We start from the raw sequence: 19,500 nt of genomic DNA, 5'->3' as shown, positions 1-19,500 counted from the left end.
TTGCAGGCAGATTCTTTACTGACTGAGCTATCAAGCAACTAAAAATAAACTAAATCAATGATTAGGATCCAACCAGATGAAGAGTGGAACTACAGAGAATCCAGATAAAGGATATAGTATATGCAAATGTGCAGAAATATAAAAGAGTGTATCTCATGTGATTAACTGCAAATTTGGAACAGATCTTTATTACAGCAGATAAAAAAGCACTCTAAATACCAGTGTAGTGTAAAAAGGACCAAATTCAGAAGTAGGTGACCTAGTCCTCAGTCCATCTCTGCCATTAGTAGTTGTTAAGACTTTTTTAGTTTATTTATTAATAGTACCTGTGGTGGGGGAATGTACATAATCTTAAAAATTGTCATAGAAAACTACATCATGAAAAATGGGGGAAAACATAGTACACTGAGTCCAATCCAATTCATTTTCAGATTGTTTCTTAATGGCGTATTATTTGTAATATAAAATGGGCTTTGCTAGACAGTGAGGAAATCTAGATAAACAGTGAAGATATTTGATTTAGACCTTGGAACTAGTCATTGAAGGCTTCCCTGGTGATTAAGCGGTAAAGAATCTTCCTGCCAATGCAGGAGACACTGGTTTGATACCTGGATGGGGTAGATTCCCTGGAAGGGGAAATGGCAAGCCACTCCAGTATTCTTGTCTGGGAAATCCCACAGACAGAGGAGCCTGGCGGGCTACAGAGTCACAGCTATAGGATTCCAAAGTCACAACAACCTAGCTACTAAAACAACAAGAACAGCAACTAGTCACCAAAACCCTACATTTCCAGCTACCCTCTATTTATGTCTAGAAAATTCATTAATATCCATATTGATAATTTTTAAGTTGTTAAGCAACCATCAAATATACTGTGTTGTGTGCTGTGGATTAACAAAAGATGAGAGACAGAATATTCTAGATTGGATGTGAGATGGTAAAAGAAAACAAAATGCTAATTAGGAGCATAAAAGGGGAACTAATTTCAAAGCAGGAGATCAAGAATGACTTCAAAGAGAAAATAAATTTTAAAAGTGTTACTGGTTGAGGAAACTGTATGAATACAAGTACAGAAGCATGGAAGTCAGGCAGTGTTTTTTCTAATGCCAAAGATATTTTACAAAATTAAAATTAGTCTTAGAATTGCTCTTGAGGTCAGAAAACCTTACTTAATGAAACTTATCTCTGCAATTCATTTCCATAGTTAACAAGTAAACTGAAGCTTTCAAGTGTTTTGGATACTTACAGTTTATATTGTATCAAGGAACCATCTTCCCACATCCAGGGGCTGACACTTCCTTTTCGAGATAATCCAATCCAATAAAAATAAGACACCAAAGACTGAACAAAGTTCTGCGAAGGAAGAACCCTACATGTAATTTAATCCCCAGTCTTTTTTATAACAATAAAAGATGAAAATAATGTGAACACACACTGCCAAATTTAAAATGGATAACCAAGAAGGACCTAGAACATGGAACTCTGCTCAATGTTTTGTGGCAGCCTGAATGAGCGAGGTCTGGGGGAGAGTGGGTGCATGTGTATATTTGGCTGAGTCCCTTTGCTGTTCACCTGAAACTGCCACACATTGTGTGTTAATTGGCTATACCTTTATACAAAATAAAAGAAAATAATGTGAACACAAACAATCATAATTTGATTTTTACCAAAATCTTTTTTTATATTTTCAATTAGGACTACTTATTATCGCCTAATCATTCCTTCTGTTTCCCTGGTGGAAGGAAACACAAGAGACGCGGGTTTGATCCCTGGGTTGGGAAGATCGCCTGGAGAAATGAAGGGCTACCAGTGGAAACAGTGTCAGACTTTATTTTTTTGGGCTCCAAAATCACTGCAGATGGTGACCGCAGCCATGAAATTAAAAGACACTTACTCCTTGAAAGAAAAGTTATGATCAACCTAGATAGCTTATTCAAAAGCAGAGACATTACTTTGCCAACAAAGGTCCATCTAGTCAAGGCTATGGTTTTTCCTGTGGTCATGTATGGATGTGAAAGTTGGACTGAAGAAAGCTGAGGGCCAAAGAATTGATGCTTTTGAACTGTGGTGTTGGAGAAGACTCTTGAGAGTCCCTTGGACTGCAAGGAGATCCAACCAGTCCATTCTGAAGGAGATCAGCCCTGGGATTTCTTTGAAAGGAATGACGCTAAAGCTGAAACTCCAGTACTTTGGCCACCTCATGTGAAGAGTTGACTCATTGGAAAAGACTCTGATGCTGGGAGGGATTGGGGGCAGGAGAAGGGGACAACAGAGGATGAGATGGCTGGATGGCATCACTGACTCGATGGACGTGAATCTGAGTGAACTCCGTGAGTTGGTGATGGACAGGGAGGCCTGGTGTGCTGCGATTCATAGGGTCGCAAAGAGTCAGACACGACTGAGCAACCGAACTGAACTGAACCCACTCCAATATGTGCCAAAAGTATCAACATATTAAAAGATCCATTATTATTAAAGGACTTCAAAACAGAGCAACATAAAAAAAGGGCAACTCCCATGATGGTTTCATGAGAAATGCCTTTTTGTTCAGAAACCTCAGTTTGCTTCCTACAGCAGATACAGAGCATCATTACCAGAGCTTAATGTTTTTTCTGAGACAAAACTAAAACTGAGATGCTGTAATTCCCAACAAGGGATTCTTTTTATTTACTACAAAGTTTTCTATTTGACTTGAAAAGACAAGTCATTGTCATTTAACAAACACATGATTTTCAGATGTTCTTTAAAACTTTTTAGCAATTTTCTCCTTGCATACAAAAAAATATGGGAAAAATTTCCAACTTCAGAACTCATTACCTGTTCATCCTCATCTTCTATCTTCAACAGATGGGAGCCCTGGTTGGTGCAGAATTTCCGACTCTCTTCAAAGGTTTTATCTATGTTAGAAAAATAGTAGCATTTCTCTTCACAGCAAAACCATTTGTTTTTGTATTCTTCTCTGGACTTTTCTTAAAAAAAAAAGTTTTTAAGTTAGGTTGGACTGTGAAGAAAGCTGAGAACCAAAGAATTGGTGCTTTTGAACTGTGGTGTTGGAGAAGACTCTTGAGAGTCCCTTGGACTGCAAGGAGATCCAACCAGTCCAGTCCTGACTGTTCTTTAGAAGGACTGGTGCTAAAGCTGAAATTCTAATACTTTGGCCACTTCATGTGAAGAGTTGACTCATTGGAAAAGACTCTGGTGCTGGGAGGGATGGGGGGCAGGAGGAGAAGGGGACGACAGAGGATGAGATGGCTGGATGGCATCACCAACTCGATGGACATGAGTTTGGGTGAACTCCGGGAGTTGGTGATGGACAGGGAGGCCTGGCGTGCTGTAATTCATGGGGTCACAAAGAGTTGGACACGACTGAGCGACTGAACTGAACTGAACTGAACTGAATGCTCTTCCCAGAAAGTTTTGCTCCAGACATCCTCCCCAGCTCTACAGGTCTTATTACTTTCCATGAGCTCTGAGGACATCACTGCTAACTTAAAATGCAAAATAACGTATCTATCTGTCATCGAGAGGGAAAGAGTACTTTTCTTTTTCTGCAAAGTTTTCTCCAGGATGCCATGGGCACCAGGACATGAATGCAAGAGTAGGAAATATTTAAGAGGGCAAAAACTGTATTGCTTTTGATATTTAATTTTTGTATCAATACTAACAATGCTTTCCTCCAGGAACTCTCTAGCTTCATCAAAGTACAGTGATTATTAGTTTGGGCTTCCCTGGTGGGTCAATGGTAAAGTATTTGCATGCCAATGCAGAGACAAAAGAGACACGGGTTTGATCCCTGGGTCAAGAAGATTCCCCTGGATGAGGAAATGGTAACCCACTTCAGTATTCTTGCCTGGGAAATCCCACGGACAGAGGAACCTAGTGGGCTACAGTCTATAAGGTTACAAACAGCTGGACACGAGTTAGTGACTAAACCACAACAACAGCAATTATTAGTTTAAAGAAAGAAAATAATCCATTTCTCCTTTCTCCTACCCATCAAATTTTACTATCTGAAAAATGTAAGAACAAAAAGATATAGTTACTTAAAAAGCATCTTTAAAGTATTTTCATAGAAGACAAAACCAAAGTAACTAAATTATATTCTAGCAAGAATATTTTAAGCAACTAGTTGCTAATGATAAGCGAAACAGACAGAAGGATAAAGTCCCACCAGAGTGCTTATCAAAACTAGTACATGGATATAGATAAGAGTCTAATTGAATTGACTGTTGGCCTGGAGAAACCTCAGGGAAGCTCTCTGAATTTTCAGGTTATCCATGACTTTGAGAGATAGGATGGGATTGCTTGCAAGGTAAATTTTACCCATATGACCAAGTCAGGAGTTGGGATATGTTTCAAGGGACTTGAGTTAGCAAAGTGATATGTAGGACAGTTGTTGCTATTTGGTCCCTTAAGCCTTACCCGACTGTTTTTGCAATCCCATGCAACCCCAAGGAGCCTGCCAGGCTCCTCTATCCATGGGATTTCCCAGGCAAGAATACTGGGAAGGGTGACCTTTTCCTTCTCCAGATCTTCCCAACTCAACAATTGAACCTGCATCTCCTGCACTGGCAGGTGGATTCTTTACCACTGGGCCACCTGGGAAGTGACATAAGACAGTGTCATTTCACAAAGGATCAGTGAAAAATATTGTCTTATAAAGAAGCAGGAAACTACTAAGTAATTATACTATATCTTATGCATGCTGTATAAATTAAATACACTGAAAGATTTCCTTTGCTGATTGATATGACTCTGAAAGAAACTCAAAAATTATTTCACTTCTTATTTGCAAAGTCAGTTAACTGACAGACCAATAAACAGAAACTACTAAATTTTGATTATCTACAGTTCAAAGATGCAGGCAGACCATGTGGCAAGAAATTGTATCTTCTTGAATGAAAAATATCTCTACCATACTTCACTTTCGTAGATCATGAGTTTAATAATAAAATGGAGATTGCCTGGCAATAATTCATTATACCAGTTTTTAATTATGAGTGCTTATATGTTACTACATACCTGAGTTTAACCAATCCTTTGAAAAGCATTTATTTTTCACAGGAGTCCTAGCTTTCTCATATTCCTGCGTGTCATTATCCAACATATTCTGATCATATTTCTGTGGGTCATTATCCAACATATTCTGATAATTAAAAGAATTTTGAAAATCTGAAAATTATCAGCAGAAAAAAGACAGTTAGTTTAAAAGGTAAAATATAAACTTGTTACACTAAAATTTTCATTTTCAAAATGAAGAAAATATATATATAACATTGAAAATCAGAAAAAAATTTAAAATCTTCTCCCATAATTTCAATTTTGTTTCTCACATTTTAGAAACTATATAAAACAGTGAAATCATCAAATGTCAACATAATTCATTCCTGACTTTAGTCCCCTTCACAAGACTAAACAGCAATCTAAAAAGGTTGTGTTGCTATTTAGTCACTCAATTGTGTCTGACTCTTTGTGACCCCGTTGGCATGCCAGGCTCCTCGGTCCATAGGATTCTCCAGGCAAGAATACTGGAGAGGGTTGCCATTTCCTCCTCCAGGGGATCTTCCTGACCCAAGGATCGAACCCCTGTCTCTTTTGATTCCTGCATTGGCAGGCGGGTTCTTTAACACAAGTGCTACCTGGGAAGCCATGCAAATATCACCTGAAATTAACACAATATTGAACATCAATTATATTTCTTATAAAAAATTAAAAACTGAAACTTAAATTTAATCTTTAAAAAGACTTTCTTCTTTGGATTCATGAATATTTTTTTTCTCAAGTCCTGAGAAACATCTGGAAATAAGAATGTTTCTGATGTTAGAGTGTGATTATCTCATTAGTCTTAACCTTGACTCTCCTTTTAGGAAAAGACAAAATGTTTAGATAAAATTGAACATAAAGAATGAAGTTTCTCAACCCAATCAAAAAGTGGAAAAAAGACCTAAAAAGACATTTCTCCAAAGAAGACATACAGATGGCTAACAAACACATGAAAACATGCTCAACACCACTCATTATTCATTTCAGTCGCTGAGTTGTGTTCGACTCTTGGCAACCCCATGAATTGCAGCACGCCAGGCCTCCCTGTCCATCACCAACTCCCGGAGTTCACTCAGACTCACATCCATCGAGTCAGTGATGCCATCCAGCCATCTCATCCTCGGTCGTCCCCTTCTCCTCCTGCCCCCAAGCCCTCCCAGCATCAAAGTCTTTTCCAATGAGTCAACTCTTCACATCAGGTGGGCAAAGTACTAGAGTTTCAGCTTTAGCATTATTTCTTCCAAAGAAATCCCAGAGCTGATCTCCTTCAGAATGGACTGGTTGGATCTCCTTCCAGTCCAAGGGACTCTCAAGAGTCTTCTCCAACACCGCAATTCAAAAGCATCAATTCTTCGGTGCTCAGCCTTCTTCACAGTCCAACTCTCACATCCATACATGACTACTGGAAAAACCATAGCCTTGACTACATGGACCTTTGTTGGCAAAGTAATGTCTGCTTTTGAATATGCTATCTAGGTTGATCATAACTTCTCTTCCAAGGAGTAAGTGTCTTTTAATTCATGGCTGCAGTCACCATCTGCAGTGATTTTGGAGCCCCAAAAAATAAAGTCTCACACTGTTTCCACTGTTTCCCTATCTATTTCCCATGAAGTGATGGGACCAGATGCCATGATCTTCGTTTTCTGAATGTTGAGCTTTAAGCCAACTTTTTCACTCTCCTCTTTCACTTTCATCAAGAGGCTTTTTAGTCCCTCTTCACTTTCTGCCATAAGGGTGGTGTCATCTGCATATCTGAGGTTATTGATATTTCTCCCGGCAGTCGTGATTCCACCTTGTGCTTCTTCCAGCCCAGGGTTTCTCATGATGTACTCTGCATAGAAGTTAAATAAGCAGGGTGAAAATATACAGCCTTGACATACTCCTTTTCCTATTTGGAACCAGGCTGTTGTTCCATGTGCAGTTCTAACTTTTGCTTCCTGGCCTGCATACAGATTTCTCAAAAGGCAGGTCAGCTGGTCTGGTATTTCCATCTCTTTCAGAATTTTCCACAGTTTATTGTGATCCACACAGTCAAAGGGTTTGGCACAGTCAATAAAGCAGCAATAGACGTTTTTCTGGAACTCTCTTGCTTTTTGATGATCCAGCAGATGTTAGCAACTTGACCTCTGGTTCCTCTGCCTTTCCTAAAACCAGCTTGAACATCTGGAATTTCACAGTTCACGTATTCCTGAAGCCTGGCTTGGAGAATTTTGAGCATTACTTTACTGGCGTGTGAGATGAGTGCAACTGTGTGGTAGTTTGAGCATTCTTTGGCATTGCCTTTCTTTGGGATTGGAATGAAAAATGACCTTTTCCAGTCCTGTGGCCACTGCTGAGTTGTCCAAATTTGTTGGCATATTGAGTGCAGCACTTTCACAGCATCATCTTTCAGGATTTGAAATAGCTCAACTGGAATTCCATCACCCCCACTAGCTTTGTTCGTAGTGATGTTGTCTAAGGCCCACTTGACTTCACATTCCAGGATGTCTGGCTCTAGGTGAGTGATCACACCATCGTGATTATTCAGGTCATGAAGATCTTTTTTGTACAGTTCTTCTGTGTATTCTTGCTACCTCTTCTTAATATCTTCTGCCTCTGTTAGGTCCATACCATTTCTGTCCTTTATCGAGCCCATCTTTCCATGAAATGTTCCCTTGGTATCTCTAATTTTCTTGAAGAGATCTGTAGTCTTTCCCATTCTGTTGTTTTCCTCTATTTCTTTGCATTGATCACTGATGAAGGCCTTCTTATCACTCATTATTAGAGAAATGCAAATCAAACCCACAATGGAATATCACCTCACACCGGTCAGAATGGCCGCCATCCAAATGTCTACAAACAATAAATCCTGGAGAATGTGTGGAGGAAAGGGAACCCTCTTGCATTGTTGGTGGGAATGTAAATTGATACAAACACTGTGGAAGATGGTATGGAGATTCCTTTAAAAAATCTAGGAATAAAACCACTGTATGACCTGGCAATCCTAATTCTAGGCATATACCCTGAGGAAACCAAAACTGAAATACACACATGTTCCCCACTGTTCATTGCAGCACTATTTACAATAGCTAGAACATGGAAGAAAATTAGATGTCCATCAACAGATGAATGGACAAAGGAGTTGTGGTACATATACACAGTGGAATATTACTCAGCCATAAAAAGGAATGGATTTGAGTCAGTCCTGAGGTGGATGAACCTAGAATTTATTACACAGAGTGAAGTAAGTCAGAAAGAGAGAGATAAATATCGTATTAACATATTCTAACACACCTATACAGAATCTAGAAAAATGGTACTGAAGAGTTTACTTATAGGGCAGCAATGGAGAAATAGTCATAGAGAATAGACTTGTGGACATGGGGAGAGGGGAGAAGAGGGTGAGATGTATGGAGAGACTAACATGGAAACTTGCATTACCATATGTAAAATAGATAGCCAATGGGAATTTGCTGAATGTCTAAGAAATTCAAACAGGGGCTCTATATCAACCTGAGGTGGGGTGGGGTGGGGCAGGGGGGGGGGGGATTTGAGAGGGAGATGGGAGGGAGGTTCTAAAGGGAGGGGATATATGTATTATACTTATGGCTGATTCATGTTGAGGTTTAACAGAAAACAACAAAATTATGTAAAGCAATTATCCTCCAATAAAAACATAAAAAAAAAAAAAAAGGAATGAAGTTTCTGTAGAATACTTACACTTGGTAGCAAAAAAAGCTGATATTCCCAAAAGGATGACACATATAATTCCTAGTATTACTGCTACAATACATCCAGAAGATGATGCTCGGAACGCTGTCAAAAGAATGTGAAAACTGAAGATAAAGTGTCACAAGGCTACAATCTAGGTAATATTCTCTGAGTTTTTGTCTCACAAAAGCATACAGGTTAAGAATGAATTAGCACTGTCATGAAGTAGCTATTGTAACCCACTCAGTTCACAGGGGTATCATTTCACTTATTTAGAAAAAAAAAAAAAACCACTTACCATCTATTAGAAATATTTGCCTCTGTTTTTAAATCATTGGTGCTCCCAATTTAAACATTATTTGGTGATGTAAAGGAAATGAGGGGAAGAGATGTAATTTTCCCCATTCTTCCCAAGTAACATTTACTTCTTTAAAATCACCAATCTGGTCTTTCTTGTCTTGCTTACAACATGCATGGTATTTCCCTCATTTGGAGCTGCACACGTGCATTCAGGCATGTCTTTGTGACCCCATGAACTGTAGTCCTCTAGGCTCCTCTGCCCATGGAATATTCCAGACAAAAATACTGGAGTAGGTTGCCGTTTCCTACTTCCTCTGAAGTCTTATTACTTCTAGGGTAGAAAAGAAAAATACCAATACCAAAAATATTGATTTTAAAATTTAGATGACTACTAGATCCCTTCCTAGTTGGTATTCAGAGGAGGGATGTAGTAAGAGAGTGTCTCTGAGTAAACAAACATAGAACTAAGAAATACTAATTACTATAGTCAATTAAGACCTAGTCAAGATTCAACTGAAAGACTAAGGGAAGAAATCAATTGCATTTCTATATACTAACAATGAAAAATCAGAAAGAGCAATTAAGGAAACAATCCCATTCACCACTGCAACAAAAAGAATTAAATATCTAGGGAAAAAACCTACCTAAGGAGACAAAAGAACTGTACACAGAAAATTATAAGACACTGATGAAAGAAATCAAAGACAACATAAACAGATGGAGAGAGATTCCATATTCCTGGGTAGGAAGAATCAATAGTGTGAAAATGACCATACTACCAAATGCAGTCTATAGATTCAATGCAATCCCTATCAAATTACCAATGGCATTTATCACAGAACTAGAACAAAATATTTCACAGTTCATATGGAAACACAAAAGATGCCAAATAGCCAATAGTCTTGAGAAAGAAAAATGGAGCTGGAGGAATCAACTTTTCTGACTTCAGGTTATACTACAAAGCTACAGTCATCAAGACAGTATGATAATGGCACAAAAACAGAAATATAAACCAATGGAACAAGATAGAAAACTCAGAAATAAACCCATACATATAGGTACCTTATTTTTTACAAAGGAAGCAAGAATATGCAATGGGGCAAAGACAGCTTCTTCAATAAATGGTGCTGGGAAAACTGGACAGCTATAAGCAAAAGAATGACATTAGAACACTTCCTAACACCATACAGAAAGATAAACTCAAAATGGATTAAAGATATAAATGTGAGACTGGAAACTATAAAACTCTTAGAGGAAAACATAAGCAGAACACTCGATGACATAAATCAAAGCAAGATCTTCTATGATCCACCTCCTAGAGTAACAGAAATAAAAACAAAAGTAAACAAGAGGGACCTGATTCAACTTAAAAGTTTCTGAACAGCAAAGGAAACTATAAGCAAGGTGAAAAGAAAACCCTCAGAATGGGAGAAAATAATAGAAAATGAAATAACTGACAAAGGATTAATTTCCCAAATATACAAGTAGCTCATACAACTCAATACCAGAAAACAAACAACCCAATCAAAAAGTGGGAAAAAGACCTAAACAGACATTTCTCCAAAGAAGACATACAGATGGCTTACAAACACATGAAAAGATGCTAAACTTTGCTCATTATTAGAGAAATGCAGGTCAAAACTACAATGAGATATCACCTCACACCGGTCAGAATGGCCCTCATCAAGAAGTCTACAAACAGTAAGTGCTGAAGAGGGTGTGGAGAAAAGGGAACACTCTTGCACTGTTGATGGGAATGTAAATTGACACAGCCACTATGGAAGACTGCATGGAAATTCCTTAATAAACTAGGGATAAAACCACCATATGACCCAGCAATCCCGCTCCTAGGCATATACCCTGAGGAAACCAAAATTGAAAGAGACACATGTTCATTGCAGTGTTATTTACAGCAGTTTGCTCAGTTGTGCCCAACTCTTTGCAACCCCATGGACTGCAGTCCACCAGGCTCCTCTGTCCATGAGATTTTTCCAGGCACAGATACTGGAGTGGGTTGCCATTTCCTTCTCCAGGGGATCTTCCCAACCCAGGGATCAAACCTGGGTCTCCTGCACTGCAGGCAGATTCTTTACTGACTGAGTACAAGGGAAGCCCAGAACATGGAAGCAACCTAGATGTCCATTGACAGATGAATGGATAAAGAAGTTGTGGTATATATACACAATGGAATATTACTCAGCCATAAAAAGGAATGGATTTGAGACAGTTCTAATGAGGTGGATGAACTTGGAACCTATTATATAGACTGAAGTGAGTCAGAAAGAGAAAGATAAATACCATATTCTAACACATATATATGGAATCTAAAAAAAATGGAACTGAAGAATTTATTTATAGGGCAACAGTGGAGATACAGACATAGAGAATAGACTTATGGACATGGGGAGAGGGGAGGAGAGGGTGAGATGTATGGAAAGAGTAACATGGAAACTTACATTACCATTTGTAAAATAGATAGCCAATGGGAATTTGCTGTATGGCTCAGGAAACTCAAACAGGGGCTCCATATCAACCTAGAGGGGTGGAATGGGGAGGGAGATGAGAGGGAGGTTCAAAAGGGAGGGGATATATGTGTAACTATGGCTGATTCATGTTGAGGTTTGACAGAAAACAACAAAATTCTGTAAAGCAATTATCCTTCAATACAAAATAAATTAATTAAAAAAGAAAAGAGGCTAAGGGAAGGACTCCCTGGTGGTCCAGTGTTCAAGACTTCACCTTCCAATGCAGGGGCTATAGGTTTGATCCCTAGTCAGGGAGCTAAGATCCCACATGCTTCACACACAAACCAAAACATAAAATGGAAGAAATAGTGTAACAAATTCAATAAAAGACTTTAAAAATGGTACACTCAAAAAAAAAAAAAAATCTTAGAAAAAGGCTAATGGAGAAATTCCAGACTATGGCAATGGAGAAAGGAAGAAATGGCAAACACATTCTAGGTCCTAGAAAGCCCTCTGAAGAAAAAAGCAGGTAGAAATTTAAAGGCATCCCTGATCTTATGTCCTGCTTTCATTTCACTCAGGCAAGTCACAGTCACATCTAGTCTGAACTATCACAGAAGTCCTCTGACTGGTCTTCCTTTAGCACAGTGACTCAAAGTAGAGGCATACTACTGAAAAATATTTTTAATTAGTTGAGTGAATCACTCAGGGACAAACTGAGAAGTTGACTATGTGGAAATTGTCCTGGCAGAAATTTTTTCTTTTCCATACCTCAAGAAAAATATGTAGTTTGGGGAAGAAAGTATTATTTGGAGTATTCTTTACATATAATTGCACATTTAATTAATAATAACTCTCAAAAATGGAAAGACTATCATGTGGTACTGGCTTTTATAATCTCATTTAGTCCCAACAATCACTCTAAGATTGTTACTATTCTTATTTTACAGATGAGGAAACCGAGGTGTAGATACTGGTAATTAGGTAACTGGCCTACTGTTAGGTCAGCTACAAATTGGCATTTGCTGGCATCTACCTCTACGAGGATTAAATCTGGTACAGCTGCAGCTGCTGACTTTCAACACTCCCTGAAAGGAGTTCAGGGTGGAGAGCAGAAATGAGGCACTCTGTGCTGGGGGTGGTGGGGAGTGGGGAGGGAGATCTGGCAAAACAGGTCTTCAGATACTCAGATATTGTTAGAAGCTAGTTTTATAAGCCCAATTCTTCTATCTCCTCCTGTCAAGAAAAGCACTAAAATCCTTCATGGTGATGCCTGTTGCTCATGACTAGCAAAATCTTCATGAGATTAGCAGAAACCTTCTGGGAAAATATGTGCCTGATTGCATGTACTCTCCCTTCACAAAAATCATATATATACTGACCTTCCTCCTATCTCTTTGGAGAAATTTTTCAGAGTTATCTGAGATGCTGTCTCCTGGGCTACTGTCCTCATTTTGTCTCAAATAAAACTTAACTTGCAACTCTCACATTGTGCATTTTTTAAGTTGACAATTACATTGTTAATTATTGATGGAATGTATTAAGACCCAGTTCTGACTACAAAATGCATTGAGCTTTGCCCCCAACTTCTTATGATGATGACTTGAAGTGAGGTACTATTTTAAAGGAAAACAGGTATTTTTCTAAGAGAAATATTCTCAAGTTTAGTCTAGAATACTTATCTCTATGCGAGACAGCAAAAGAGACACAGATGTATAGAACAGTCTTCTGGACTCTGTAGGAGAAGGAGAGGGTGGGATGATCTGGGAGAATGGCATTGAAACATGTATAATATCATATAAGAAATGAATCGCCAGTCTAGGTTCGATGCAGGATAGAAGATGCTTGGAGCTGGTGCACTGGGATGACCCAGAGGGATGGTATGCGGAAGGAGGTGAGAGGGGGGTTCAGGATGGGGAACACATGTACACCCGTGGCGGATTCATGTTGATGTATGGCAAAACCAATACAGTATTGTAAAGTAAAATAAAGTAAAAGGAAAAAAAAAAAGAAAGTCAGAAAATCCCTGAGATTTCTGCAAGAAATAAGCCACTCTTTCTTCCACACTGCCCTCAAAATCTCCAGTAAGGTGATCCAGATAATTACTTCTACACTGCATAGTTTGAATAAGTAGGATTAAAGAGCATTTTTTTTCTTGTAGAAGACACATTAAAATTTAGCTGCAATAATAGTTCTGGTGTTCTCTATGGTTTCCTACGGAGATGGCAATGGCAACCCACTCCAGTACTCTTGCCTGGAAAATCCCATGGACGGAGGAGCCTGGTGGGCTACAGTCCATGGGGTCGCTGAGTCCAACACGACTGAGCGACTTCACTTTCACTTTTCACTTTCACGCATTAGAGAAGGAAATGGCAACCCACTCCAGTGTTCTTGCCTGGAGAATCCCAGGGAGGGCGGAGCCTCGTAGGCTGCCCTCTATGGGGTCGCACAGAGTCGTACAGGACTGACGCGACTTAGTAGCAGCAGCAGCAGCAGCAGCATGGTTTCTTAAAAGATCATGAAAAATTCTCAATGGTCTAACATTCAGAGCATGATGGAAATTTAAAATCTTGCACATACCTCTTTTTCTGTCATGTTCAGGAATTCTTTGTGTTTGTTGAGTTGTTTGGATCTGAGGCTGAGAATGAAATCCTGCATTCCTGTAAGGTCTTTTTAATCTGTTATTCTGTGATGCTTTATAGAAGAAAAATGTCCTCAGCATTAATTAGCATATTGAGACAATTGTAGGAATAATCATTATCCCAGAGGAAAAAAATACAGAGACCAGGGTGAGAGGTATTGGTATAAAGAAGATACATTGTTCCCCAGACAATCAGGAGCACAGATTGCACCCCCACAACCCCACCCACCCTCAGGTTTGTTTATCCAGATTTTAAAATCTGGCAACATCTCTGGTCAAGATACAAAGAGACTCAGCATGCATTTTAGAGCATGGGTTCCAGAACCAAGATTTCCAGGTTTAACCCTGGTTCTATCACTTATTTATGTGAATTAGGTTAGACAAGTTATTTAAATTCTTTATGTCTTTGTTTTTTTATTTGTAAAATGAAGATAATTACAGGCTCTAATTCATTGATTAGCTATGAGAACTTAATGGGTTAATTTGTATAATGTGCTGAGGACCTTGCCTGTAGTAAGTTTCTATTAAATAGAGGAGGAGTAGAGGGCTATAATGACAATTCCAAGATGACTGTAACTATGTTTGGCCCAGAAAATGTCTGAGACCTAGTCAAGAGGGATGTCATTGTACTGCTCCAAATATATATAATCAGCAGTTCCACATCTCAGTAAGCCCTTAACCTTTACTTTTAAATAAAACACAACTAATTGTTTTTGTTTTTCCTTTTAATTTTTTACTGTCCTCTTGTTTCATTCTCCAAAGTCCAGGGCATTTCTCCAACTGACCACATCAAGAAAGGAAATATTCTAGCATTGTAATTCATACTTAGCTAAATTCTTCAAATTTTTTAACTGTAAAAGGACCCCGAAACCAGGACATTCTTTTAAAAATAGCTTAAAATATTTATATATTTGGTTATATCATTGAAGGACACTTTTAAATGACTGTATTATGTGTATAGATCTCTAGTCACAATATCACTATGTATACAGTGTAGAAGCTCTACACTAGTCCAAAGGTAATAATGCAGAAATTTGTAAGGAGATCACACTTTAAGTAAAAAAAAAAAAAAAAAAAAAACAGCCTCTAGATTGTATACAGAACTATTTTTAATCAAGTAAAGGGAAAAAATGTGCAAAAGAAAAATATGGCAAAGTAACGAAGGTGATTTACCTCAGATATTGGAATTGAGAGTAAGTTTTTTCTTAAATGAGCTTATATCTGTTTCCAAGCGGAAAAATACATGGTAAATTAAGATAAAGATATTTGTGTTAAAAAATAAAGGGTAAATGGTAATAAAGAGTATATGTAAATGAGTTCAATTTAAGAAACTAGGAGAAAAAAAAGAAAATAAATGATCAATCAGTCAGTTAGTTCAGTTGCTCAGTTGTGTCTGACTCTTTGCGACCCCATGAATCACAGCACGCCAGGCCTCCCTGGCCATCACCAACTCCCGGAGTTCACTCAGACTCACGTCCATCGAGTAAGGGATGCCATCCAGCCATCTCATCCTCTGTCGTTTCCTCTTCCTCCTGCCCCCAATCCCTCCCAGCATCAGAGTCTTTTCCAATGAGTCAGTTCTTCACATCAAGTGGCCAAAGTATTGGACTTTCAGCTTTAGCATCATTCCTTCCAAAGAACACCCAGGACTGATCTCCTTTAGAATGGACTGGTTGGATCTCCTTGCAGTCCATGGGACTCTCAAGAGTCTTCTCCAACACCACAGTTCAAAAGCATCAATTCTTCAGCACTCAGCTTTCTTCACAGTCCAACTCTCACATTTATACATGACCACTGAACAAACCATAGCCTTGACTAGACAGACCTTTGTTGACAAAGTAATGTCTCTGCTTTTGAATATGCTATATAGGTTGATCATAACTTTTCTTCCAAGGAGTAAGTGTCTTTTAATTTCATGGCTGCAGTCACCATCTGCAGTGATTTTGGAGCCCAAAAAAATAAAGTCTGACACTGTTTCCACTGTTTCCCCATCTATTTCCCATGAAGTGATGTGGGCAGATGCCATGATCTTCGTTTTCTGAATGTTGAGCTTTAAGGCAACTTTTATTTTTTTTGGGGGCGGGGGGGTGCCAGTAAGCCAACTTTTTCACTCTCCACTTTCACTTTCATCAAGAGGCTTTTTAGTTCCTCTTCACTTTCTGCCATAAGGGTGGTATCATCTGCATACCTGAGGTTATTGATATTTCTCCCGGCAATCTTGATTCCAGCGTGTGCTTCTTCCAGCCCAGGGTTTCTCATGATGCACTCTGCATGGAAGTTAAATACGCAGGGTGACAATATACAGCCTTGACGTACTCCTTTTCCTATTTGGAACCAGTCTGTTGTTCCATGTCCAGTTCTGACTGTTGCTTCCTGATCTGCATATAGATTTCTCAAGAGGCAGGTCAGGTGGTCTGGTATTCCCATCTCTTTCAGAATTTTCCACAGTTTATTGTGATCCACACAGTCATGGGCTTTAGCATAATCAATAAAGCAGAAATAGATGTTTTTCTGGAACTCTCTTGCTTTTTCAATGATCCAGCAGATGTTGACAATTTGATCTCTGGTTCCTCTGCCTTTTCTAAAACCAGCTTGAACATCTGGAATTTCATGGTTCACGTATTCCTGAAGCCTGGCTTGGAGAATTTTGAGCATTACTTTACTAGCATGTGAGATGAGTGCAATTGTGTGGTAGTTTGAGCATTCTTTGGCATTGCCTTTCTTTGGGATTGGAATGAAAACTGACTTTCCTTTCCTGTTAACACTCATAGTTTTCTTGATGTCACTTCCTAGTTGTTTGTGTGTGTGTGTGCAGTCTTTTTTCCTTTATTTATTTATTTTTTTTTTTGGCAGTGTTTGGTCTTCATTGCTCCCTGGGTTTTTCTCTAGTTGCAGCGAGCAGGGATGCACAGGATTCTCTAGTTGCGATGCACAGGGTTTCATTGCAGTGGCTTCTCTTGTGGAGCAGGGGCTCTAGGTACACCGGCTTCAGTAGTTGTGGCTTGTGGGCTTGAGAGCATAGGCTCAGTAGTTTTGACGCACAGGCTTAATTGCTACGTGGAATCTTCCACATCAAGGATCGAAACTGTCTCCTCCATTGGCAGGCAGATTCTTCAGTGCTGAGCCATCAGGGAAGCCTTGTGTGTGCAATCTTCAAATGATTTGTATTCAGTATCTGTCTTTGGCCCCTTCTCTTCATCTGCATAATCTTTTTAAATGTTTATTTTATATTAGAGTATAGTTGATTCATAAAATTTTATTAGTTTCCAGTGTACAGCAACGTGATTCAGTTATGCATATACATGTATCTATCCTTTCTCAAATTCTTTCCCCATTTAGGTTATTATAGAATATTGAGCAGTGTTCCCTGCGTTATGTTGATGAGTGATGTCATCTGCTGTTGTGGTTTCATCTGTCACTTACATACCTTTTGTTGTTCAGTTGCCAAGTCACGTCCAGCTCTTCACAACCCCATGAACTGCAGCACACTAGGCTTCCCTGTCCCTCACCATCTCCTGGAGTTTGCTCAAGTTCACATCAATTGAATCAGTGATGCCATCCAACCACCTCATCCTCTGTTGCCCTCTTCTCATTTTGCCTTCAATCTTTCCCAGCATCAGGGTTTTTCCAATGAGTCAATTCTTTGCATTAGGTGGCCAGAGTATTGGAGTTTCAGCTTTGGCATCAGTCCTTCCAAAGAATATTCAGGACTGATTTCTTTAAGGATTGACTGGTTTGATCTCCTTGCTGTCCAAGGGATTCTCAAGAGTCTTCTCCAACACCACAGTCTGAAAGAATCAGTTCTTTGGCACTCAGCCTTCTTTCTGGTCCAATTCTCACATCTATACATGACTACTGGAAAGTCTGTAGCCTTCACTGTATGAACCTTTGTCAGCAAAGAAATGTCTTTGCTTTTTAACACACTGTCTAGGCTTGTCATAGCTTTCCTGCCAAGAAGCAATCATCTTCTAATTTCATGGCTGCAGTCACCATCTGCAGTGATTTTAGAGCCCAAGAAAAGGAAATCTTACAATGTGTGTGTGTGTGTGTGTGAGTCACTCAGTCATATCAGACTCTTTCATGACTTTATACACTCAGACACTATCAGTTTTCTAATCTGCAGGCTCATTCATTCTTCACAAGTATTGAAAACATTTTGTCCAAAGCTATCCTCCTCATCTTGGGGCCCCTGCACCTGCCTTTCATATCCTGTTGAATGGCACCATAATTGACCAAGTTTCCCATGTCAAAAGCCTAGAAATCATCTTGATATCTGTGTCTTTTTACTCCCCTCATCCTACAATTTAAGAAACCTGATGATTCTACCTCCTTAAGTCTCTCTGCTAAGTTCTTCCATTCCCATCCCTAGTGCCACAGCTGCAGTCTGAACACTGATTTCTTTCCCAGATCCCTTGCAAGAGGTTGGCCTGCCTGCCTTCAGTCTCCTCAGTCCATCTAAATCCTGCTGGTTACTGTTCCATCACCCCCCACGTGTCTATGCCTTATCTTCACCTGGAACATTCCTCCACTTCCTTCTCCATCAGACTTATCCCAATCAAGGAGTCTTTTCTATTTAATCCACTTCTATTCTTAACCCAACTAAAAACGGTATCCTTCTTTGATCTCTCATCATCTCATTTGTATTCTTATATAGCATTTGTTCAAAAGTGTATACTTGCCATCTCTCTTGCTGCACAGTAAGATACTTGAAGGCATAATTTCTCTCTTTTATCTATGCAGCATGAATACCTATCATAATGCTTAACAAATGTTTCCATACAAAAAAATTCATTGAATGAAGAAATGAATGATTATATTAATGAATGAAAATTCATTTGAAAAATATTTATTGAGCATATATTATATACCAGACACTATTCTAAGTACTGATGATATATTAGTAAACCTGGTCTTGTGGAGTCTTTTTTGCAAGGGGCATGTGATTAATTAAAATATGAAACAAATAAAAATGAGTCTAAGGAAGACAGGCTTCAAAACAGATATTGATTAATTCTAACACTATCAATTTCACACTTAACTTTCCTCTCTTCATATCCTCCAGAATTAAATTTTGGAGAATAATAAGACTTTTCCATTTAAATAATAAGAATACACACAAAACACACACACACACACACACACACACACACACACACACACACACATATACCTGACAGTTTCTGTAAACAGAAACTCCAAAGTAAAGATCTTATGAAGTCTAAATATATATGCAAATATTTACCTTCTTTTTGAGATATTTCAGGTCTCTCACCTGTCCGCCGATCAGGAGCAACAAGTGTGACAGTCATATATTCCATCTTCTTGCCATTGTTTTCTGGGAAGTAAAGTGGAACAAAATAT

Source organism: Budorcas taxicolor, chromosome 5 (genome assembly GCF_023091745.1).
Source record: "Budorcas taxicolor isolate Tak-1 chromosome 5, Takin1.1, whole genome shotgun sequence".
NCBI lineage: Eukaryota > Metazoa > Chordata > Mammalia > Artiodactyla > Bovidae > Budorcas > Budorcas taxicolor.
This window is presented reverse-complemented; position numbering follows the sequence as displayed.